Genomic DNA, 25,842 nt, shown 5'->3' with positions numbered 1-25,842 from the left:
ACTGAGCCACACAGGCGCCCCTTAAATTATTTTTTAGATTGCCATTCCTATCAGTGATCTTGTGTGTATGTGTTTATGTGTGTGTATGTAGGTGTATACATATACCTACATATTTATGTAGTATAAACAGATATTCTATATGAAATGCAATACATCATATTAGAGGCCATATAAATAGTTTAAAATTTAGTGAAAATCCATGAAGGTATTCATTAGGCCTTCTCTGGACCTTATGGTTTCTACATTCACTGCCATCAAGTGAATTGATACCTTTTCTGAAATTTCCAGGACCAGCATATTAACTTTGGCTTAGGTCGCTAAAAGCTAATTCAATCCCTAGGAATATTCTAAGAGCATAGTAAAATGATCCAAGTCATTATTAATTTACTTTATTCATCAAGAATAGGCTAAAAAACAAGAAAGAAATCTAAATTCTGAACAAAGGCAAATTAAGAGGATAAAAATCATAAAAGCAGTGCCCAGGACTCCAGTATTTTATTTACAAATAGCCTGTACAATAAGCCCATTCCCACCAGATTCCAGATTCCAGACAATATCCATGCTCACTCTCCCTGCTTACGTTCTCTGAGCCTCTGAGGAGGATGTGGGTAATTGAAGGAATATATATCCTTAGTGAGGAGAAAATAGCCTTCCTCTAATACAAAGGACTTTGAAATAAATATATCTAGGTTGTTGTTTGAAAGATAAATTATAAATCAATACATAGCTTCTAGATGTTCAAAGTTTCAAGATTGCAAGTATTAATATAACTAAGGGGAAAAATATCAATCACAAGATAATAATGGAATCCGTGATAAAGGGGAGTTATCAAAGCCTTGCAGAGTCCATCAACATTAATTAAATATCCTGTCTATGGCAGGTTTATCCCTATTATGGGAATAGATGCATTAGGATACTGGAACATAAAGCTATTACACATTAACATCCTGTAATTCGTTGTTCTTGCTCTCAATCCAAACCTACCAAGCACTTGTCTGATAACTTAGGTAGTTTCCTTAGATCAGGCTGATTAAGCTTCATAGACATTGAGTCTGTTGACAGTCACATTTCTCATTTTAATTCAGTCCATGAGTCCTGGTTGATATAGTTCACCATATTAGGGTTGGATCTCCCTGAGTCGTTCAATTTCAGTACACTGGCAAAATAACTTTTCTGGACTTGCCTAATTAAGGTCAGGTAACGGATCAGGTAGATACCATTACTCAGCCTCCTGAGTAAATTTTTTCAATTCAAACCCCTGAACTCACTGTCCACCTGTCTTTAAAATGTCAAAAATGCCTACTTTGTCGGTTTGTAATGGGTATTAAATGAGATTATGTACAAAACAAGTTTGGCCACAAGCATTTTACATATGGCTTATATACCTTTACTTCTCCTTCTGTACTTGAGAACTCATTTTCAACAGCTACTTTACTATTGTATGTGTATGATGCTATCACTTTCACAATTGGAACAAATTCAAAGCACTAAACTGAAGCTACATGGTATGCCAGTCTGTTGCAGTTCCAACAGAATATGGTTTTTATTATAAAAGTAAAATGCATGTTTAATCTTGACACATAAAAAGGGAAATTAAAATCACTCATATCCAGTAGTGCACTGATAAATATTTAACAACCGACTCTGGGGGGGAAAAATGTGTGTGTTGACACTCTTACATAAGTTTATATTAGGGATTTTGTTCTTTTGTCAGGAGCTGTTTTTCATTGGAAAAATTTAAGATTTTTTGTGAACTTCTGATTTACAAAAATTTTATTATGAGAATGTGTTGTTAGTATGTTTCATTTTTATCTGACTGCATAAGCTCTGCTTTATTATTTTCTCTTGGCATTTCTCTTGGTTTTTTAATTTTGGAAAAATTATCTTCAAATATGTTTTTCATTGTTTTCCTATATATATTCTTTCCTTCTGAGATTCCTATTAAACACATTTTAGAGCTATTCAACCTACCCCCTCCGATGAACTATGAGTTGTACTTCTCCACTTTTAGTATTTCTGCTATTTGAGGATATAGGCTTTTTTTTTTTTTTTTTTTTTTTTTACACTTTTGAAGGAGTTTGGGATGTATTCTCCATAGTAGTTGAAAAAACAGATATGACAGAGAGGTCTTGGTCTCTGATATTCTCAAAGACTATGATTCTAGGTGTTCCTTGATACCTAAATTCTCTGTTTTCCCTGGATCAGTTTTTAAACAGGCAATATCGTTGTTTCCTGTACTCAATTTGTGTTCTTAGATTGCTCCTTTATTGTAATATCAGTATTGCAATATTACTGATTCTACTATTGCACATAGCACCCTATTATTATTTCTCAGTGCAATATTTTCTCAATTATATATCTGAGAATATCAATTAAATGGTTTTAAAGTGATACTCAAATAAAAACTATTTACTTCTAGGCCAACTATTTCATTTTTCATCTTATTTTTGTCATTCTTATTTTATTCTTATTTTATTATTATTATCATTCTTATTCTTATTTTTGTATGTCCTTGATTTAGTAGCACTAGGCTATTTGTTCATATTTATAAATGAGGAGTCACGTTGATTAACAGAGATATGGAAACCTCTGCAGATATATATCTAGATATATCTAGATAGATAGATAGATAGATAGATATAGGTTTTGCTCATGCATGGCTTTGCTCTGCTGTCTCTGTGGATGTGATGACACATGCTCTTTGGTCAGCAAACTTTGTGTTAGATTGTATAGAAAACAAAAAGGCATGGGGCACCTGGGTGGATCAGTACGTTAAGTGTTCAACTGTTAATGTCAGCTCAGGTCATGATCTCATGGTTTGTGGGTTTGAGCCCCTCATCAGGCTCTGTGCTGACAGCATGGAGCTTGCTTGTGATTCTCCCTCTTCCCTGTCTCTTTCCCCCTCCCACTCTCTCTCTCTCTTGCTCCCTGTCTCTCTCTCAAAAATACGTAAATAAACATTAAAAAGGAAAGAAAGAAAAGAAAAGAAGCAACTGCAAAAAAATATATAACTCTTCACTCTGAAAATGGAGCATTTAGTTTATTTCACTACAGCGTGGAACCAGTTTTCCTTTTTCTGTTGTGAAAATCTGGACTTGTGTAGGATCTGCTGAAGATATTTATATCTTCCATGTGGTAAAATTCTTCAGTCTTATGTCTATTAATTTGGGGCATTTATTCTACCTTTGACAGGCATTTCCTACCTCCAGAGTACTTCTAGTTCTTTTAGAGATATAGTTTTACATTCCCCCATGTGCTCTATATGCATTTTTTTGGAGTAACAAACAAAGCATAGCTATATATTTTTTTCCCCAAGTGATTAGCCAGTTACTTTCATACCATATATTAAATGGGTCACTTTTTTCACTAATTTGAAATGCCGCTTTTATCATTTGCTTTGCCAGATGCTACTATTGAGGGAAACTGAGTAAAGGACATAAGGGTCTCCTCATATTATTTCTTACAATTCCATATAAATATACAATTATCTCAAAATAAAAGTTTAACGGGGCGTCTGAGTGGCTCAGTCGGTTAAACGTCCGACTTCAGCTCAGGTCACGATCTCGCGGTCCGCGAGTTTGAGCCCCCCGTCGGGCTCTGGGCTGATGGCTCAGAGCCTGGAGCTTGCTTCCAATTCTGTGTCTCCCTCTCTCTCTGCCCCTCCCCTGTTCATGCTGTGTCTCTCTCTGTCTCAAAAATAAATAAACGTTAAAAAAAATTAAAAAAAAAAATAAAATAAAAGTTTAACTTAAAAAAAATGTTCACCTGAATGTTAAGTATTTAACTGCATGTTTACATTTGGGGAAAATTTTACTTCTTAATTTTTGTATTGCTTTAATTTTATGTCTAATTATATATTAGCTATAGACTCAGTACAATTTTTTTTTTTTTTTTTTTTTTTTTTTTTTTGCTTTTAGAAGAAAAGCAGTCATGGGGCGCCTGGGTGGCTCAGTCGGTTAAGTGTCCGACTTCAGCTCAGGTCATGATCTCATGGTCCGTGAGTTCGAGCCCTGCATCGGGTCTGTGCTGACAGCTCAGAGCCTGGAGCCTGCTTTGAATTCTGTGTCTCCCTCTCTCTCTGACCCTCCCCCGTTCATGCTCTGTCTCTCTCTGTCTCAAAAATAAATAAACAAAAATTTTTAATTAAAAAAAAAAGAAAAGCAGACAACAATATGGAAAAATATATAGAGAACACATAAATTATCAAAAAGTTTTTGTGAATAAACTATAAATTTCAGATGGTAGTAGATAGGATAGTTTAATACAGATGTTTAAAAAGATACAGATATAAGGCAAGTATTGTAAACATGCTATGTATTATATACCTTTCAATGCCTTCCAGATCGTGGAGTATAATTAAATACCAAACACAGAAACCAATGTTCTAAGATTGGTCAGAGTTTGGAAGTCTTTTGGAAGCTTTCAAATGTCTCAAAAGTGTTTTATTTGGAAAACTCTTTTTTTTTTTCTTGACTGGAAAAATAACTTTATCTTCTTTGGGGCATGTGGGCAGCTGTCTAGTCTCAGAACTTCTGGAATCACTTCTTAGCGTCAGCATCCTTCGTGACTTTGAGCACATTGAAGCACAGAGTCTTACTCAAAGGCTGGCACTCGCCCACTGTGACAGTGTTGCCGATCTGGTCATCCCTGAAGCAGGGGGACAGGTGCACGGACATGTTTTTATAGTATTTTTCAAAGCAGTCGTACTTTCAGATGTAGTGGAGGTAAGCTCAACGAATAACAGTGGTCCTCCACCACACCACAAAGTATCCACCCTCAGATGGAGACATTACCAGTAAAAGGGCATTTCTTGTCAGTGTAGTTCCCCTCAATGGCCTTCTTGGGCATCTTGAAGCCCAGACGAATATTTTTGTAGTATTGTGGGAACTTCTCCTTGCCAGTTTCTCCAAGCAAGACTGTCTTATTTCAAAGATGGTTGTCTGTTTTCGGTAGACACGCTCAGTCTAAATGTTTGCCATCTTCCCAGTGGCCGGCGAAGAGGCAGAAAAAACCACCATAAAGAGTTTCCTTTTTTAAGAATCACTATATTATTTATTCATTGTATGTCTTTAATTTAAAGAATTAACTTTGGTAAACTTTCAAATTTTGTCAGTGTCAATACACTTCAAGAAGAAATCTTTATATCCCTTGCTGTGGGCTACTGTGATTTTGGAATTAGTATCTGGAAACCTATTCCCACTTTTTTTAAAGGTGTTAAAAATAAATCTTCTAGTCAGAAAAAAAAAAAGCCTCATGGTTAAATGAATTAAACTGTCCTCTGTACCTAGCAGGCACCATAAATAATCCATTAAGAGTTTGGGGAACTTCATTTCCACATACCTTATATTATCTACCACATAGCAGATTTACTACATCACCCTGGGTCCTAAAAGACATGAAAGCTTCAAGGTCTGAGTCAATACAAATAGATACAGCAAAAGTTAGTTAATTCAGGCATGTATTAACTAGGAGTTAACAAGTGTTCTTCATCACATTCAATATGCTAATTTTTTGAGATTAAAAATATGTTTTCTGTTTGGAAAACTCAGAACTCATTTAAACTTAGTTTAAAATGTAAGAAGTCCATAGATAAAAATATTACTTAAAATAACAAGAGCAGAGAAAAACAAAACAAAAACAAACCAAACCTTGTAGCAAAATGAAATACCTACTGAAATGTTTTCTTCATGATTACATGAAAATCGTGTAAGAAAGCTGAATTACAGTAAGTATTATTTTAAAAAAAATGATTCATCGAGGGTGTTATCAGTCCTTACTTTTAGAACAACAGCGCAATAACATTCTGAAGAGCAGGTAAAGATAAATTTTGGAAAGCCAAAACCAAAGTTCATCTAAGGAAAATGTAAGGAAATTCATAAACAGAAATGTTTTCAGCATTCCAAATACCCATGTCCTTTAGTACCCTGGAACATTGTATTGTTTTTTAAGTACTTTTAAAATTTCCCTGACCTACATGTACCTTCCTCTTAATAGCCTTATGAGGTGATTAGATAGAATAGTCATTATCACACCCATTTTTTAATTTAATTTTGATATTGTTATTTTTTTTAATTGAGGTATAATTGACATAACATTGTATTAGTTTCAGGTGCACAATGTAATGATTCAATTTTGTATACACTGCAAATTGACCACTACAATAAGTCCAGTTGACATCCATCACCATATATTTTTATAAATTTTTCTCTCACGATGAGAACTTAAAAGATCTCTCCTAGCTACTTTCAAATATTCAGTATGGTATTATTAACTAAAGTCACCAAACTGTACATTACATCCCCATGATTTATTCATTTCATAACTGGAAATTTGTGCCTTTGACTCCTTTACCCTTGTTGCCCACTCCCACCCCTACCTCAGGCAACCACCAATCTTTTTCTGTTCTCTGTATCTGTGAGCTCAGTTTTGTTTTATTGTTTGTTTGTTTAAGACTCCACATTTAAGTGAGATCTTGCGGTATTTATCTTCTTCTGTCTGCCTTATTTCACTGAGCACAATGCCTTCTGGGTTCATCCACGTTGTCACAAATGGCAAGATTTCATTCTTTTTTATGGATGAGTAATATCTGTGTGCGTGCACATGCCACATTCCACGTCTTTATCCATTCATCCATTGATGCACATTTAGATTGTTTCCATGGTTTTGGCTATTGTAAATAATGCTGCAATGAACATGTAATCTGTCTTGCTGAGTTAGTGTTTTTGTTTTCTTTGGTACATTTTATTTTCTTGGGGAATTGCTGGATCATATATGGTAGCTCTATTTTTAATTTTTTTTAGGAACCTCCATACTGGTTTCCACAGTGGATGCATCAGCTTACATTTTTACCACCAGTGCTCAAGAATTCCCTCTTCTTCACATCCTCACCAACACTTGTTGATTTTGCCTTTTTGACAGTAGCCATTCTGTCAGATGTGAGGTGATATTTCATTGTGGTTTTGACTTGCGTTTCCCTGATGATTAGTGATGTTGAATATCTTTTCATGTACTTGTTGGCCATCTGGATGTCTTGTTTGGAAAAAAACATCTGTTCAGATTCTCTGCTCATTTTTTAAATCAGATTGTTTGGGTTTTGGCTATTGAGTTGTGTGAATTATTTATATATTTTGGATATTAACTTCTTGTCAGATATATGATTTGAAAGTGTTTTCTCCCACTTAATAAGTTCCTTTTCATTTAGTTGATGGTTTCCTTTTGTGTGCAGAAGGTTTTCAGTTTAATGTAGTCCCACTTGCTTATTTTTGCTTTTATTGACTTTATGTTTGGTATCAACACACCCATCTTAAATGAGAGGAAACTAAGAAGTTTGTCACTGAAAGACTGAGCCTGGAACCCAAATATTTTTATTCTAAACCTAATATCTCTTACATCTCAAGGTGCTCTCAAAATTTTAGATACAGATAAAACAGTATGAGACAGCCTCAGGAACATGGAGGAAGCTTCAATTTCCTCAATATGTATTATGTGTTCCTCACAAAATGTTTTATCTGGCTCTTCTGAATAAACCCCAGAAGCATCCTCATTTATGAAACCTTTACTTGATAATAGGTGGCACTTAAGTTTGTAAAACATAAAATATCATTAAAATATTTTGAAATAATAGTTACTTCCTGGTTGATTTACTTCATGAATTTTTCTTTTGGGTATTAAGTACCATGTTGCTAAACGTCATGATCTTACTACTTAACCCCAAATTAAATCACACACAATTAAATTGACCCAGATCTTCAAAACATCGGGCACACCCAGATTCAGAAATGATATGCATTCATCAAATTTTAGAATTTCTTTAAAATATTGATTTCATACAAAGATAACAATCTTATCTAAGTAAAGAGCAATAAATGGGGTTTTGTGTATTAGTGATTCTGAGATAGGACTTTCAGTTACATTCACACACAGCACATATGTGTTAACATAAGCGTAGGTCATACAAGGTGTGAGATTGTACTCCTAACAATGATATTTGCTCGATTCCGTGTAATTTAATAGGCATTGAAAAGATGTGTATCAGTTCTTGCTTTAAGAATGCTTATTTTAAAAAATGATTTAATACTAGCCTGTTGAGCCTTTTTGTTTGTTTTTTTATTCCCCTAGGACCCAAACAGTGTATTTCATTTGCAAGAGAGACAGGGATAGTGGTATTTGTTGCTTACCTAAGTGCCCAACCACTTTATAAATTTTCTGCATTTTTTATTATATTTAAACATTCCAGTGATACCTGTCCCTTTTCCTTAAGAATGTTTCTTAACATATTATGGATCAATTTACCGAAAGAGTCAAGAGTCTATCTACTGGGAAAGCATTTCATTCTTTAGGTAGCTACAAAACATCACCACATTAACTAAACCCGTGGGTGGCCTCAAATCCTGAACAAAATTGCCACAGTGCTGTTTCTAAAAAGAGATAGATAGATCACCTTTCAGTATATGAGCAATGAGTATTGATGTGTATTATTCACTTTAATTGTTTGCCATCTAAGTGCCAGTTTCCACAGGTGGAGAGTTGGTGGGTAGGTACACAGGTACACAGGAAGGCTTGTGAAATGACAGCTGGCTGCTGCCGACTGCTCTGTGCCAGTTAACAGTTTTTCTGGAATTGATTGGAATGAATACACGGTGAATTTATCTTCTTAAGAAAATATGACATTCTGTTCTAGATAGATTTTAAAAACAAACAGGTGCTATCAGAAATATTTCCCAGGTGGAAAATATTTTGCCTAAACGATAAAAAATCTAAAAAGAAATGTGGTAATTTTTGATGCACTAGAATGACTTCTGTTAGTCACAGTTATTTTTTTATCCTGAATAATCCATATTAAATAAAAAATAAACAAGCAGTACCTCATGTAGGAAGCATCCAAAAATGATACCCACTCATTTTATGACTTCTTTGAATGTACTCTTTTTTAAAAGAGGAGGCGGAGGTGCCTGGGTGGCTCAGTCAGTTGAGCGTGCGGCTCTTGGTTTCAGCTCAGGTCCTGATCTCACCACAGTTTGTGGGTCTGAGCCCAGCATCAGGGTCTGCATTGACAGTGTGGAGCCTGCTTGAGATTCTCTCTCCTCCTCTCTCTCTGCCCCTCCCCCACTCACACGCACACGCGCGTTCGCGCTCTCTCTCTCTTTTCTCTCTGTCAAGATAAATAAATAAAGTTAAAAATAAATAAATAAATAAGTAAATAGGGGGGCCAAGGCTGTTGTCCTTTTGGACAACAAAATTGAAAAATTGAAAGAGAAACTGAATTTTTTACAACCTAGACCTGGACAAGAATAAAGGAATATTTAAAAAGAAGAAGAGAAACTCTCATGTTTATTTCTTTATTCAATCAACTAATGTTTGGTGAGCACTACTAGAGTACTACTAGATATTAGACATGGCTTAAATACCAATATAAGCAAAATGATACGTCAAAACCCAACCCGCAAGAATGTCACAATAAATGAACAAACAGCTCTAATACAATATGAACACATAAAGAATGTGCTCAGGAAGAAAAAAGAATGATCAGTTAACTCTGTTAGTGTGGGTGTCGATGAATGTTTTACATCAGAAGTGACACAGAGCTAAGTCCTTTAGGACGTTTGCCAGGATAAACAAGGAAGGAAGAGAATTGTGGGCAGTGGTCATTGCATTTATAACATCGTGAAATAGAGCAAATGTCACTGAGAGAACTATTAGAAAAACTTAATTTCAGAATTGTGCATATGATGCACTGAGTCTGACATCCTCATCCTCTCTGATATTAAGGGCCATCTTTTTAAACAGTTTTATAGCAGCAGGGATGAAAAGGATACTCTCTGGGTGAGATTTCCTATAAAAGAATTGATGCTCCACTATAAGGGTCCAAACAATACTTCTGAGAGGCCTGCCCACTCGGTTGACATTAGACATCCATATCCATGCACTAAAATCCGGTATTAATTTCTTACAACTCTCAGGTTGCCCTTGACATACACTTTCTCTTTTGTATGCCAAACACATCCTTGTATACATACACCCAAATACACAGAATGAGGAAAAGAGAGATCCATATCTAGAACACTGCTTTCTTTAAAATGTCATCAGATCTGAGATGGTTTAGTGTGAAATCTTTTTCCATGGGACACCTAAATGGGTTTTCATAGGTCAAGCCCACAGAAACATCCAAATCAAAAGAAGTTTAGACTATCATTCTAATGAAGTTAGTTTCCTTCTTCTCACTTTACATTACTAATCACTCACGATGTCAGGTCTCATTAACACATGGAATAACCAGTTTCACCTCTTTGTCATCAGTATTTATTAACCCTTCGTGTGTGAAAAAGATACTTGTAGTTGAATATGTTTAGGGAACACTGGGTTAAACACCATTAAATAGGTTTCCTTATCACAGAAATCACAGGACTTTCACTATGCTAATATGTTAGTACAGATTATAAATCTTTATGAGGGGTGATATATAGTAGATGGTGGTTCCCCCTTTGGCAGAGAAAGTGAGTGGGCTAACGTTCCTTAGAAACAGACACTGGGAATGAGTTCACTGTTGACCTCTTAGCTTTCTTCCCATTAGCACATCCATTGACCACATAAATTAGCGCCAAATCTCATTGTGATTAACCATCTCCACACTGTACCTATTTGTCTTCAACTATGGATGGTAATAGTATATAAAATGGAAAACATTTGATAAGTTGTTTTCAAGTATACTGAATAACAGTAGAACAAAATTCATGTTCTTAGATTTTATAATAAATGGGTCCCTCCTAGTAAATGATCTCTGTCCTTACACTGTTAAAGTCACATTAGTTCAGCTGAGTGAAATTCCCTGAGGCAAAAAACAATAAGTGGCCATTTTCTCATTCAATCTCATGAAGCCGACCTTCAATAAATAGGATACCTGAGATTGATAGCTATTGCTGATAAAGGTAAAAAGTAGTGGTGACTTATTTTTTCCAAGGGGGCATGCATGTAAAATATTTTTGATTTATTAAAAATATACAGTTGAATAGAATAAAATGTTAGTATATATAATTCCTAGGAAAATATGCTTTGCAGAAAAATTGGCAGATATTCACTTTGTGCTCTAAAACTTATATTCTTCATAGATTAAAATTGTATCTAATTAAGAATTAAATTCTCATGAAATTCAAGTGCTTATTTATTCCATAAATTTATAACCTTATTCTTTATTTTTTTAATGGTTATTTATTTTTGAGAGAGAGGCAGAGAGAGTGTGTGCAGGGGATGTGCAGAGAGAGAGGTGGACAGAGGATCCAAAGCCGGCTCTGCCCTGACAGCAGAGAGCCCAATGTGGGGGTCGAACTCACAAACCATGATATCATGGCCTGAGCCGAAGTCAGATGCTCAACCAACTGAGCCACCTAGGCTCCCCAGAGCAACCTTATAATCATGGCATTGTATATGTGTCATATCAATTTATCTCTAAATAAGTAATTTATATGTGTTTTAGCTTTGTCTGAAGTTTCTTAACCTCCTATAAAACTGCTTTGTCTTGACCAGTATTCATATCTTACATCATTTTCTCTGGAAATTCGTGCAGAATAATTAATATCATTCTATTCTGCAATCTTCTTTGTGTATCAGCTAATAATAAACCAGAGAATTGGCATTTGGAAAAAAAAGGAGCAGCATTGAATGAGGTCCCCTTTTGTGTATCTCTTCACCTGGACACAAACACCAGTCGTTGACAACTGGGGTGGCTAAAATTAAGAGAGGGAATCCACAGTGCTTCTAGCAGGAAAAAACAGAGGACAGAGTTTTTAGGGTGACCACAGAAGTTGGAAAGAAAAGGAAGAAATAAAAGGAGAGAAACAGAGAAAGTCCCATGTTGTGGATATAAACTCTGCCCAAATCTCTGGCTGACCCCCTAAACTATGCATGTGTGGGCCAGTTTACCAGGATCCCAGCCAAGCCAAAAAAGCTGAACAGATTTCAGTGCTATTCATCAAAAGGAAGCAGGGTTGGGGATAAGGTTCAGCCAAGTTAACTGCTTGTTAGAAACAAAAGCAAGCAAATTAAAAAAAAATCAATATCTTCTGAGAAATAGAATCTATTGTTTGTATCACATCCAATACCTAAGTGTTCAGGATACAATTGAAAATTATTGAACTTGCAAAGAAACAGGAAAATGTGGCCAATACTCAAGAGAAAAGGCAATGAAAAGATATCAGTCCTTAAGGGTTTCAGATGTAATAACAGGCAGAAATTTTAAAGCCATTAGTGTATGCTCAGGAAATAATACTTGTGGTGAAGGAATAAATAACAATCTCAGCAGAGAGTTGAAAGCTATAAAAAAAGAACAAAATGGAAATTCTGTAATTAAAAATTACAATTACTGAAATATAAAAATTAATCAGAGGGCTTATAAGTAGATCAGAGATGACAAACTATGGGTCGCTAAGTCTGACAATAGAGCAATAATATCGATTCAATCTAAAGAACAGAGAGAAAAAAAAATAGAAAACAATTACAAACATATCAGGGACATGTGTAAGAATATCAAGAGTTCTATCTGCATGTCCCAGGAGAGAAAAGAAAGAAACTGGAACAGAAAAAGTTATGGCCAAAATATTCCCAAATTTATTTTTGAAATTACAAATTGAAAAAGCTTAGCAAACCAAAGAAAGGTATAACTGAAGAGCCTTTCCAGTTCCATAGGTAAGGAGCTTGGAAGTCACCACTTCCTCCTAACAATAAGTAATAAGTTGGAAAGACTGAAAATCAACAATCCTTCTTGGATCTTTAAGCAAGGAAAGGACACAGTCCTTCCACTGCCCTAAGATTAGAAAGAAAGACAGGAAAATATAGGGAGTCATAGCTTACCAAAACAGACACTCATGACCTGAAACTGCCCAAGAAATAGTGCCAGGGTAGGAAAATCTGAACTCTGATGAATTGCTGGAGGCCCAATGTTGACCACTCTGATAACTAAAAACGGCAAGAAGACCCAGTCAAAGGGAGGACCCCACAGTCCTATGAGACTCACCCTCAAGAGCTCAACCAATTCCCATAGTAAATATCAGAGAATAATCCTCTCTTGCTTTCAGCTGGGGCAGAGAAGAAGAATCATTCTGAAATACATCAGAACATTCTTGTTCTTAAGAATGCTTGCCCTCAAGGGAAACTGGTTAACTAGAGCTAACTTTTGGTGTATTATCAGAGCTTAACTGACCCAGGGAAAGAAAATGTGTTAATAAAAAGTGGCATGCTCTTCTATCATTAAAGTTAGTTAGCAGGTTAATAAAAATTCACATGGAAAAATGATTTAAAAAAATAAGTTGAAAAAGCAAGTTAAAATATGATTTCATTCTTATGAAAAAAGTACCAAATGAGTGTATATGTGAAATGTTTAGAAAATTATAGTACAGTGCTTTCAATTGATTATCTCTAAACAGTAAGATTATGGGCTCATTTTGCTTTTATTTTTTTTTAAGATTTTATTTTTAAGTAATCTCTACACCCGATATGGGCTTGAACACAACCCCAAGATCAAGAGTCTCACACTCTACTAACTGAGCTAGCCAGGTGCCCTTCTTTTTGCGTTTAAAAAAAAAACATTTTTTTATTTCCTATTTTTATTTTGTGATAAACATAGTTTTTATTTTGCTTTGTTTTTTTTAATATGAAATTTGTTGTCAAATTGGTTTCCATAGAACACCCAGTGCTCATCCCAACAGGTGCCCTCTTCAATACCCATTACTCTCTCCTCCCTCCTACCCGCCATCAACCCTCAGTTTGTTCTCAGTCTTCCAAGAGTCTCTTATGTTTTGGCTCCCTCCCTCTCTAACCTTTTTTTTTTTTTCCCCTTCCCCTCCCCCCATGATCTTCTGTTAAGTTTCTCGGGATCCACACAAGAATGAAAACATATGGTATCTGTCTTTCTCTGTATGACTTGAGCATAAGGACACTTGTACCCCAGTGTTTATAGCAGCACTCTCAACAATAGCCAAATTACGGAAAGAGCCTAAATATCCATCAACTGATGAATGGATAAAGAAATTGTGGCTTATATACACAATGGAATACTACGTGGCAATGAGAAAGAATGAAATATGGCCTTTTGTAGCAACATGGATGGAACTGGAGAGTGTTATGCTAAATGAAATAAGTCATACAGAGAAAGACAGATACCATATGTTTTCACTTTTATTTCCTATTTTTAATGAATAGTTATCAATGTGCTTATTTTATAAGAGAAATAAATGAAACAAAATCATTGTTCTTAAATCTTTTTTTTAAAAAACAAACTCATGTCCACAGAACCAGTTGTAAGACTGAGAAGATTTATTAGAGATTACAGAATAATCTTGGGAAAAACTCCTAAAAAACTCACTTCAAACAATTAACATCTGATGGGCCCTGGCCCACATAATTAAAAGTATTTTTCCAATAATTAAGCTTAATTCCACCTAGGCTTTTAGATTATCCATTTGGAATCATGTATAATTGGGAATTGATTATATATATTATATGTCGCATATTACACATAAAATGACATATGACACATGATAAATGTATACTGTGAATTATAAATTGTTTATATATACATCCTAACGTATGAATGTACATACGTATTTGTGTATATGTGTATATTTACCAAAAATTTCAACAAACAATGAAATTTGCTTATGAAATTTCAAAGCATCTGCTTTGAAAATAAAACTGTAGGTCAGAAATTAGATTATTTCCTTATGCTTATTTACATAGCATCTGCTTATGAAAATAAAACTGTAGGTCAGAAATTAGATTATTTCCTTATTTATAATTTCCTAACACTTCTGCCAGTCTTATGTAGAAGTAAGTAAACTTACTCTTGGTTCATTGGTTTCCCTCGAAGTGAAACAACTACTATTGTTTCATGGCTCATAAGAGCAAGGTAGCTCATGGGAAATTCCATGTAATCAGCTAGTAAGTAGCACTTACTCTGAATTAGATCCTAGGGAATTAATTAGTGACCAATCAAGTAAGTTTTACTGTACTCAAATTGCCAAGATTGATTTGTTCTGCTTTAGCACATGAGGTAAACATTAATACCTTCTCAGACAGAGCTCTAGTGCCAGCAGTTCATTATTAGGTATTATGTAGAATCATCACCAGCCCTCAAAAACAGTAAGCAATGGCCTCCTGAGAATGCTAACAGGATTCCCATAGTGTCTGCAAGACAGACTTGAGGGTTGCTCATTTCCATTCTGGTATCTCTATGAAAACAAAAACAACAATGTACAAAAGAGTATCCTTTCTCCATTAGCAGGTTTAATATATAGTTATGAACAGTGTTGGTAGAATAAGAACTTTAAAGGGGCTTCTATTAAGGGCTCTGAAAGAAATTAGGAAAAATGTCATTTGAAACTGGAGGAAAGGTGCTTTGTTTTATAGTCACAGACAACCTGGCTGAATCGTGTCTTACAGTTGTGTAGAAAGCAGAACTTATAAGTGATGAACCTGGATAAAAACAGAATGACCCTACAACCCACAATTGCACTACTGGGTACATATCCAAGGGATACAGGTGTGCTATTTTGAAAGGCACATGCACCCCAATGTTTATAGCAGCTCTATCGACACTAACCAAAGTGTGGAAAGAGCCCAAAGTTCCATCGACAGATACATATATAGATAGATAGATATAGATATGGATATGGATATAGATATAGATATAGCTATGGATATAGATATAGATATAGATAGATACACACACAATGGAGTATTACTTGGCAATCAAAAAGGATGAATCTGTCATTTGCAACTACATGAATGGAACTAGAGGGTATTATGCTAAGCAAAATAAGTCAGAGAAAGACAATTATCATATGACTTCACTCATGTGAGGAATTTAAGATGCAAAACAGATGGACATAAGGGAAGGGAAGCAAAAAGAATATAAAAACAGGGAGGGGACAAAACATAAGAGACTCTTAAATACAGAGAACAAACTGAGGGTTGGTTGCTGGAGGGGCTGTGCGTGAGAGGATAGGCTAAATGGGTAGGGGGCATTAAGGAAGACATTTGTTGGGATGAGCACTGGGTGTTATACATAGGGAATGAATCACTGAAATCTGCTCCTTAAATCACTATTACACTATAATGCTAACAAACTTGGATGTAAATTAGGAAGAAAGAAAAAACGAAAGAACAAAAGAACAAAAGGAAGGAAGGAAGGAAGAAAGGAAGGAAGGAAGGAAGGAAGGAAGGAAGGAAGGAAGGAAGGAAGGAAGGAAGGAAGGAAGAAAAAATAAGTGATGAACCTGGATATTTAGCTGAGGAGAATCTCAAGGAATGTGTTGCAGGTATGGCCTGGATTCTTCTTGTTGCAATAGTAAAATATAAGAAGAACAAGATAAATTGAGAATGAAATGTTAAGCAAAAGGGAACCAGCTTTTGATAATTTGAAAAATTCTCAGCCCATCCAAATTATGGAAGACACTAATGTTAAATTCTCTGCTAGGAAAGTGTGCTCTGGATAGAAGGCCAAGTGTGTGGCTGAACAAGCATTTATTGAAGAAATTAGACGTGTGACTCATTCATCCACTCAACCATCTCAAAGAAGCTAGGAATAATGATGGGATAAGCCAAGAGGGATCTATGGAGAGTAGACATGGGATAATTTAAGAACGACCTGTGAAAGACCTTTTTTTTCTAATGCTATGAATCCCCATGACATATACAGAAGGCCCACAAAGTTTTAAAAACCGTTGTATCAGTAGAAATACTTCCAGCTTATACTGAAAGGGAAAGGAACAGGACAAAATGAAAGGAGACAATGTTGCCAGACTTCCAAAATTCTATAGTAGGAAATAGTCTGATATTGCTACTCAGATACAAACATGTACTATCCTTTAAGAAAAATGGAGAATGACAGGGGCATCTGGGTGACTCAGTCGATTGAGCATTCGACTTCGGCGTAGGTCATGACCTCACGGCTTGTGAGTTCAAGCCCCACATTGGGGTCTGCTGATAGCTCAGAGCCTGGAGCCTGCTTTGGATTCTGTGTCTCCCTCTCTCTCTTCCCCTCCCCTGCTTGCACTCTATCTCTGTCTCTCTCTCAAAAATAAATAAACATTAAAAATTTTTGAAAAGAAAAATGAAGAATGACATAGAGGAAAGAGCCATAGGCATAGATGCCCACAGAGGCATGAGCATGAACGCCTATAGAGCTACGATTCCAAAGCAAAGGACAGAAGCACGTGTGTAGATGCAGAAGTTGGAGGCACAGATACATAAGAAGTAGAGACCTACTGAAGGCTTATGGAGCAACTTCAGCGGACAAAGACTATGGAGATGTCTGAGTGTAAAGCCTATGGAGCTGCAGTAGATCTAGACAACAGAGGGGTGGGTCCAGAGGACAGAACCACAGGACATTATTCCCAGGCCTTGAAATCTAATAGAATTTGGCTGCTGGGATTTGGATTTGCTTGGGACCAGTGTCTCCTTTATTCCTTCTGTTTTCCTCATTTTTGAATAAGAGTGTTTTTAACTGTTATCACATCCCTAACCCATCATTGTATCTTAGAAGTAGATAGCTTGTTTTCTAGTTTCACAGGTCCACAGATGGAGAGGAATTTTGCTCCAGGATGAATCATATTCAGTATATCACTCGTACCTGATCTGGATGATTTAGATGATGACATTTAGGACTTTTGAACTGATGCTCTTTAAATGAGATTTTGGACTTAGATCTAATGCTGTACTGTGTTGAAATTTTGGGGAATTTTGTGATAGAATTAATGTATTTTGTGGGGAGGAAGATGTAAATTTGGGCAGGCTAGAGAGTGGACTATAGTAGGCTGAGTGGTGGCCCCACAAGATATTTTCACACCCTTATCCCAAGTCCCTATGAATGTTACTTCATTTGGAAAAGGGATCTTTGCAGATGTAATTAAATTAGGATCTTTTTTTAATGTTTATTTATTTATTTAGAGAGACAACATGAGCATGCGTGGGGGAGGGGCGGCGAGAGAGGGAGAGAGAGAATCTGAAGCAGGCTCCATGCTGCCAGCACAGAGCCAGACATGGGGCTCAATATCACAAACTGTGAGATCATGATCTAAGCTGAAATCAAGAGTCAGATGCTTAACTAACTGAGCCACCCAGGCACACCTAAATTAGGGATATTGATGTAAAAAGATCATGTAGATTATCTGAGTGAGCCTTAAATCCAATGACAGATATCCAGGTAATTGATGCACAGGAGACAAAACATTGTGACCACTGAAACTGAGATTGGAGAGATGTAGCCACAAGTCCAGGAGCACCTGCAGCCACCAGAAGGAAGAAGCAATGAATGGATTCCCCTCTTAGAGCATCTGAAGTTAGCGTAGCTTTGTTGACATCTTGATTTTGACTCCAGATTGATAGAATAAATTTCGGTTACTTTAAGCCACCAAGTTTGTGGTGATTTATTGCAGCAGCCCTAGGAAACGAATACAATACTGTAGTCCTTAACTGGGAACTAGGGGAAAGGAAGTCTCATTTCTTGGGTCACACACTCCTTGAGTGGAGCTTCTGTCATGCTGAGTGCAGGAGTTGATGGGGGTGCGGATCATACTCATGTCTGTAGTGGACACGAGTGCCACATACTCTTACTGTTCTTACTGGGTTTTGCAGATTCTCTTGAATAAATGCTTCTTTTTTGTTGTTGTTGTATGTCCTTAGGACAATTTCCAGATACTTTAAATGGTTGGTGCTTTTTTAAAATTTTTTTTGTAATTTTCACCAATTATGGTTGTTTTGCTGAGGAAGAGCTGCTCTGAGAGCTCCTCACACTGTCGTTCCAGAAGTGGGTCTCCCCAAGCTTATTTATTTTTCCCTAACTCCAACTAAAACAACACAAGTAAGTGAAATAGGTTCAGTTAAAATAATCATATACTTTGTCAGTAAATGGTCTTATTTACTCGCATATTTTTGAAAAAAATTAAATGCCATGCTAGTCTGTTTAGTTGGAAATATGTAATTTTCTTTTACAGGCTCATCTGGCAAGAACATTAAAATGCAATTTGCTTAAAATGAAGTAATCTTCAGCAGTCTTATCAAGTATTTTTTTTTATCCCCAATAGTGTATTCAAATAGTGTGATCTTGCTCTCACAGTCTTCCAAGCTAAAGCCCTCATGTTCTTTAAGTATAGGCAAAAAAAAATTTTTTTCAGAAAGAAAATAATCTTAGTTCTGCCTTTTTGTAGTTTTTATAGGCTTAGAATCTGAGTAATATTTCATCGGGGCTAAAATATGTCAGGCTTTAAAATTTTTATTATCCCAAACAAAAAGATTTTTAAAAATCTGCATTGCCATCAGCTTGGTTTTATCTAAATAATGCACATATTATTTCAATCAGCCACCTAGAATTCTTGCATTTTAGAAACTCTTAGGAATGTTAATATTTTATTGTCTTGTTTCCAAGTCCTGCACAGAGTACTATAGAAATGATTGATATTCCAGATAACTCTGCTAAGAGACATGCTGTTTATCTAGTTTCTCAAAAATCAGATCTCTGCTCTCAAATCAACTGAGATCCTGAAAAAATCACAAGCATAAAATATATATCACTTACAAGAATGTTAGATATATTCTCTCTATATTTACTAATGTCAATGACAAGAAACAAACACCTAATGAATGTCTTTACATTTTTGGAAATATGCATTCAAAGAAATTATATCGTGCAATATCTCTTTTTCATTGGTCTAACACCTTTATCGTCATGTGATAGTAAATTTTTGTACATTCCCAGAAAGTAGTTTATGAGCCTTCTTAATCACACTCCTTAATATTTAGTTACATCATAGAGCTGTTAAGATTTATTAATAGGTGAAAATCATTTTGATTTTGAAGAGTGTCACAACAGTCTGATCCTTATTAATTTAAATGGAAAAATGTTAGATACCATACATGAAAATTGAACTCTTTCCAAGACCAGGTGCATTTTAAAAAATGTAAATACTTATGTGCAGATAAAGGCTGTGTTATTCTAACCCATTAAAATTATATTTTTATAAAATTATGATTTACTACTTATAAAAGTAAATTAGAATAATTAGCAAGTATATATCTGTTCAATACAAGACTTAATGTATAAAGTTTGAGCATTCTTATATTTTGGTGGTTTGCATACTTCGATGGTGGTTCGATACTTCTTGTGTAATAAATTCTAACAGTATTCTATATGGCAAACATAGGAGAGAAATATGTAAATGAGTAGTCATGTCATGCTATTCATTTTGATATTTCTTTTAGAAAATTGAGTTATTTTGTTTTTTGAAAGAAAACAACAACAAAAATAATATGTTAACACTGAATCAAAAATTTGAGATATAATTCATTCTGGCCTCTTAGAGTCCAATTTTGAATTAAATCTTCAGTTGAATGATGAAGGGCTTTGAGCTCATGACCAATAACTGAGAATTTTATAGAAATGTCAATATATATAAAAAATCCAAGTCTATGCATAAAGTGTATCATACACAATCAGTGTTATATGTTTTCACCCATATATATGTGTGTGTATGTGTGTGTATTTTCTCTCCCTATTAATAAATAACCAAGTTCAAGATTATTTTTTCCTTCACTAGTCAAAAATTCTCAAATATATGCTGCTTAAAAGCTTGTATTGTAATCAAACAGTAATAAACTAATAGTAAAAAACATATCCGGAGATTAACAAAAATTGGGTCAAAATTTCAATTAGTATTACAGTTATTAATACAAAAGTGAAGGTTTCATTTATGGAAAGAAAAGATAGTTATTAGGCATGTAATGCATAATATCAGATGGAAACTATTAGAAAATGCTATTGTACTATATCCTATTTACAGAGATTTCATTTTATTAAACTCAACTGAAGGCTTAGCTAATTGTTCACTTCTAGCATATGCTTTTAGATTTGTTTTGGAATTAATTCCAATGTACCCTCTAATCAATATAAATGGATCTGAAATAATATTTTGATAATGTTTAGTCAGAGTACCAGCATAGTCACAAGAGCAGAATGGATGTTAAATAGAGGTAATTGGCATAATATCAACTATGAATTCTCTATACATGTAGAGTTGGTTCTAACAAAATTTGTCTCTGAACAATAGAAATTAGGAAGAGATATAAAAGTCATATTACTTAGGGGCAACTTTGATATCCAAGAGTGAGATGATAATTAATTCAACTTCTCGATCATTCCTGAGTAGCAATGTTCCATGAGTAAGTAGTAGATAACAAAATATACATGAACTTCCAAATCCACACTATCTAGTAGGATGGTACATCTCTGGAGAACCATGAAAGGGGTTATTGACAATCCCCGATCATTCAGCAACTACTGCAGTTTACTAAATGTGAAGATATTGTAGAGATTCATAATGCCGCCACATCTCTCATTTAGGTGTATGTCACTGAAGGGTTCTCAGACTAGGCACATTGTGTTCCTGTCAAAAATCAATGTCTAGATTAAAGCAAAGCAAACAATGGCCAGAAAAAATTAAAGTATTTTCTATTTTACGTGTCCCTTTCTTCTCAGTCGCAATACTTCTATGGATCCATAGATGGAAATGTGTGAAATCCGTACCTCCACTAGTTATCTAAAAGAAAAAAAGCAACACGGAATTATTTTACTGGTCTAAGTTACTGTATCCATCTGTATACACACCACTGTGTAACCAACTGTTTTCCTATGGTCATGCACTAGACCATAAGCTCTTGGAAGTTAGAGATGCTCTTAGTATCCAGTGCAGTGGGTCATGTACACATGGTAGGTTCTCAGTAAATTATCTACTGGAAGAAATATCCACTGTGCTGGGGGTGAAGGGGTGCACACGGTTCATCACTGAAAACTAAAATTTAGATATAGGGCTCAGTAAAGTGGGACAGACTTCTTGACTACATTTCACACTGCAAAGTAACCATTCTAAGAAATACCAGTGACAGTGTCTGTGCCTGCTGATCAATACAAACTGTCCTTGTAGTCAAATTTGAATTGCCTGCAGAGACAGAAAAAGTAGTGTATCATTCCATTACATAGTATTACCAGGCTATTGTATTTTTGGTTTTAGTAGCATTCAACAAAAGGAAAAATTACATCTGATCATCACGTTTGAAATTGGTGTAAACTGTTGTAAACAGTTGTAAAACCAACTAACCAATTATCACTTTTGCCTTTCCTTTTTTTGAACATTTAACTGTTACTTAATAAAGACATGACATTAAAGTCATGTTTATATTATTGGCATGCAAATAATTATAAGGATATTCCTTGCTTACCTAATTTGAATATGTATTTTAAAGTTTTCATAAGCAACAAATTTCTACACTATCTCAGAGTATATGGGTTCCTTTTCAATGAAATATAATTGTGTTGCAACTTATTTAGGAATAATATTCTAAAGACAGAATACATTCCAATAATTGCTTATTGCAAAAGTTACTTTGGGGATTTGGGGGTATACTCACACAATGTCTTTCTAACTTAATTTTGTGTGCACAATTGTGTATAGTAATGCGTATGCACATGAAAATTCGAGAATCACCAAACTACTAGAGCAAGAGAAAAAACAAAGTGAAAGTCTCTATGCAGGTACCAGAACCTCCAGATTGTCCTACCTTTAAGATAACTAATCCTAATGGATAGTAGAAAGAGGCTACTAGTTTGACTTTAACATCCAACCTCTATATCATGCAGCTGCCAGAGCTTAAATAGCTCTCATGTTTCTAGGGTAAGTATGGAATGGGTACTGGATTCTAAGAGTTTGAGCTTTCTCAAAGGCTTTACTCTGTTAAGATGTCTTAACAATTATTCCTCTTTCATCTTTGTAAATGTTAGTGCATTTTTTAGAGCCACCCACTCACATGTTCCTTGAACACACACAGCTTTTTCCATCTCATGGACTTGCCATTTCCTCCTCCTCCTGAAATCTACACGGTTCAGTAGATGGTAGAACCATCTACATGGTTCCTCCTCCTCCATTAATCTACATGGTTCAGTTTTTCTTCTTTAGCTCAAACATTACCATCAAAAGACCTCCCAATACCAGTCTATGTATAATAGCCCTCCCCTAGCACTACCTATTTATGTTCTTCTTCTTATTTTCTCATAGCACTTGTTACTATCTGATGTTTACTTTTTTTTGTTTATAGTTTACATTGCATACTATAATTTAAGCTCCATGTGTTCATGGATTGTCTGTTTGTTTGCTGCACGTTTCCAGACAATAGTAGGTGCCCTGGTCATAGTAAGTTTTCCGTAAATAATTGCAGAATGAAAGAATAAATGAATGAATTAAAAATTGAGTGTGAGTAAATGAGTGGTATAGTCTGCATGCATTAGCAACTCTACTCACATGCATTCTCATGTGTGTGTGCACACATATGATCTTTGCTGCATACTTCATTTGACAGCCTGAAAACATTTGACTCACACCCTCAAATGTTTGTGTATCAGTCTTTTTAGTGTCAAAAAACCATTACATTCCATTATATAAAGAACGAAAGAATATAGGCCACCTGGGTGGCTCAGTTGGTTAAGCGTTCAACTCTTGATTTCAGCTCAGGTCATGATCTCATGGTTCATGAGATTAGCCCTGTGTCGAGCTCTGTGCTGACAGCATGGAGCCTGCTTGGGATTCTCACTCCCTCTCTGCCCTTTCTCTCTCTCAAAATAAATAAATAAACATAAAAAAAGAACAAAAGAATAGACGAAATCAGTGAATCTAAAAACTGTGTCTTTGAAAAGATAAAACTGATAAATTCTAGCCAGGCCAATTAAAAAAAAAGTTAAGAAAGTACAAATTACAGTATCAAATAAGAAAGGGAGGTCATGACTTCCAAGTACACAGACATTAAAAACATGGAAAAGAAGTATTACAAGTAACTCTATGACTACAAATTTAGTAACTTAGATGAAAGGGGCCAAATCTTTAGACGATACAAGCCATGAAATATACATAAGTTCAACTAAAGATCATAACATTTTATTAAATCTGTATGTAATATGGACCTTCTAAGTTTCACAAATGATCATTAAAGTCTCACTCTGCAAGGGTGTGATGAATAAATCTTGGTACAAATTGGATCCAACCTTCAAGTATATGTTATATTTTCAAGCATGAAACTGACAGAAATAGGAAGCAAAAATTATTTCCTAATGCTTAAAACAATTTCTCATACAGACTTATGTAAGTGACTAAAATTTCACCCTTGGATGTATATTTTTGTGAATGTGCTAAAACATTGTCATTTCCAGAGGATAATACTATGCAGTAATTGGTACTTGGAGAGATAACACATTAACCATTCCAGTCAATAATACTACAGTACAGATTTTGTTATCTAATTGTGGAAGAGGAATGAGACAGAGGATACAAATTTTAGTAAAGATGAATTAGGTAAAATAAAGACAAAAGCAAAAATATGTATAGTAATTCTTCAAGTAAATTCTTTCAATGGACATTATTGCCTTCAGTCCTCCATACTTAGGCCCTATAAACATCTCACTTTGGTATTTCCTCACACTTTTCAAATGTACTTTTCCCTTTAGCTCACTGAATGATTTACAGCCCTTAAAAGAAGCGTGGCCTATCACACTGCCATGTGTTTGTACATGATGTCCTTAAATGATGTTTCCCTACTTGACCAACTAAGTGGACTCCATTCAAGTATCTCCTGAAGCTTTCCAGATTAATTTCTTCTTCTAAACATAGCAACCTGTGATTGCTTCTAGTACACTATTTATCATGTAGAATACAAATTAATTGGATTGAGAAAACTTTGTGATTAGGGACTATATTGTGTTTTGTTTTGTTTTCATCTTAAGACCTGATCACCAAACCCAGGATCTGAATAAAGGAGTTCAAAAATGTTTGTTGAAGAAAGAGTGAATGGTTTGAGAGGGCATGAGCTTTAGAAACATAAATGTAGATATTTTCTATTTCAGTGGAAAATGGTTTGTAATAGAAAAGACAGGTAGGTCTGTCATCAGAGCATGCTGACAACTAGTAAGACTAGTTTATAGTAATATGAAAAGGCATACAGCTTCATGGATAGCACAGCCCTAACCTTGAGGTTAACATTGATTAGAAATGGAAAATGTACACAAGAGTAAAATAAGTGAGAAGAAAGGGTAAATTTCCCAGAACTAAAGCCATGAATTCTTTCAGGAGGGCAAAGTAGATGATTTATAGGTCAGGGGAAATTTGAAGAGCTGAAACAGAGACTTAATTCTTCATCTGGAGACTGGCAAAGGCAGGATCTAACAGTTTAGAGGAATCCACAAGGTAGAAATTCATCAATTCCAGAGCCAAAAAAATAATGAATGAGGGGATAGAAATGGTTGGGAAGGGATAAAGAATAATATCACAATGAAATCTAAGAAGCACATTCTGAAAAAGACTGAGGATCCCATAAATGTTGGCCTTTTATGACGAACCTTTTTTAGACTGAAGAATGATCAGTTTTACTCATCAGTCAAATCAGTTATTGATTGTGCTAAATTGATTGACAACATGAAAATAACTAGAGCATTCTTAAATATCATTTAGGAAAGGAGTGTAGAAAGAATCCTAAGCGAATTCACAATCGAGGAAAGTCCAGAAATATCAATGGTTGTCATTAGCTTCCTATATCTGATAATAATTTATATGTGTTTCAGAGAAATTAAAAATTAGAGTATTTTAGAAAATACTCCTCTTTCTATAGAACATCCAGAAGGAGTGAAATAACTACATGCAAGCCAAATACTTATTATGCTGGAGAAAAGAAGGGATGAAAAAAAAAGAAAAAAGAAAAAAGCTAACCTGGGACTGACTTGGCTCTAGGGACTAAAACAACAGAAATGTGTCCTGAATAATG

At 35.1% G+C, this 25,842-nt stretch overlaps 1 protein-coding gene and 1 pseudogene across 1 annotated transcript in view; one reads left to right on the top strand and one right to left on the bottom strand.

Annotated features, from left to right (window-relative positions):
- Positions 1-25,842, top strand: part of GULP1 (GULP PTB domain containing engulfment adaptor 1) — a 771,890-nt gene that overhangs the window by 299,823 nt on the left and 446,225 nt on the right. The window lies entirely within an intron of this gene.
- LOC131501501 (small ribosomal subunit protein uS17-like) lies at positions 4,524-4,979 on the bottom strand (annotated as a pseudogene).

The sequence above is a fragment of the Neofelis nebulosa genome, chromosome 2 (assembly GCF_028018385.1).
Source record: "Neofelis nebulosa isolate mNeoNeb1 chromosome 2, mNeoNeb1.pri, whole genome shotgun sequence".
In the NCBI taxonomy this organism is placed as follows: Eukaryota; Metazoa; Chordata; class Mammalia; order Carnivora; family Felidae; genus Neofelis; species Neofelis nebulosa.
Note: the sequence above shows the minus strand (reverse complement) of the source record. Positions and strands in the feature narration are given on the sequence as shown.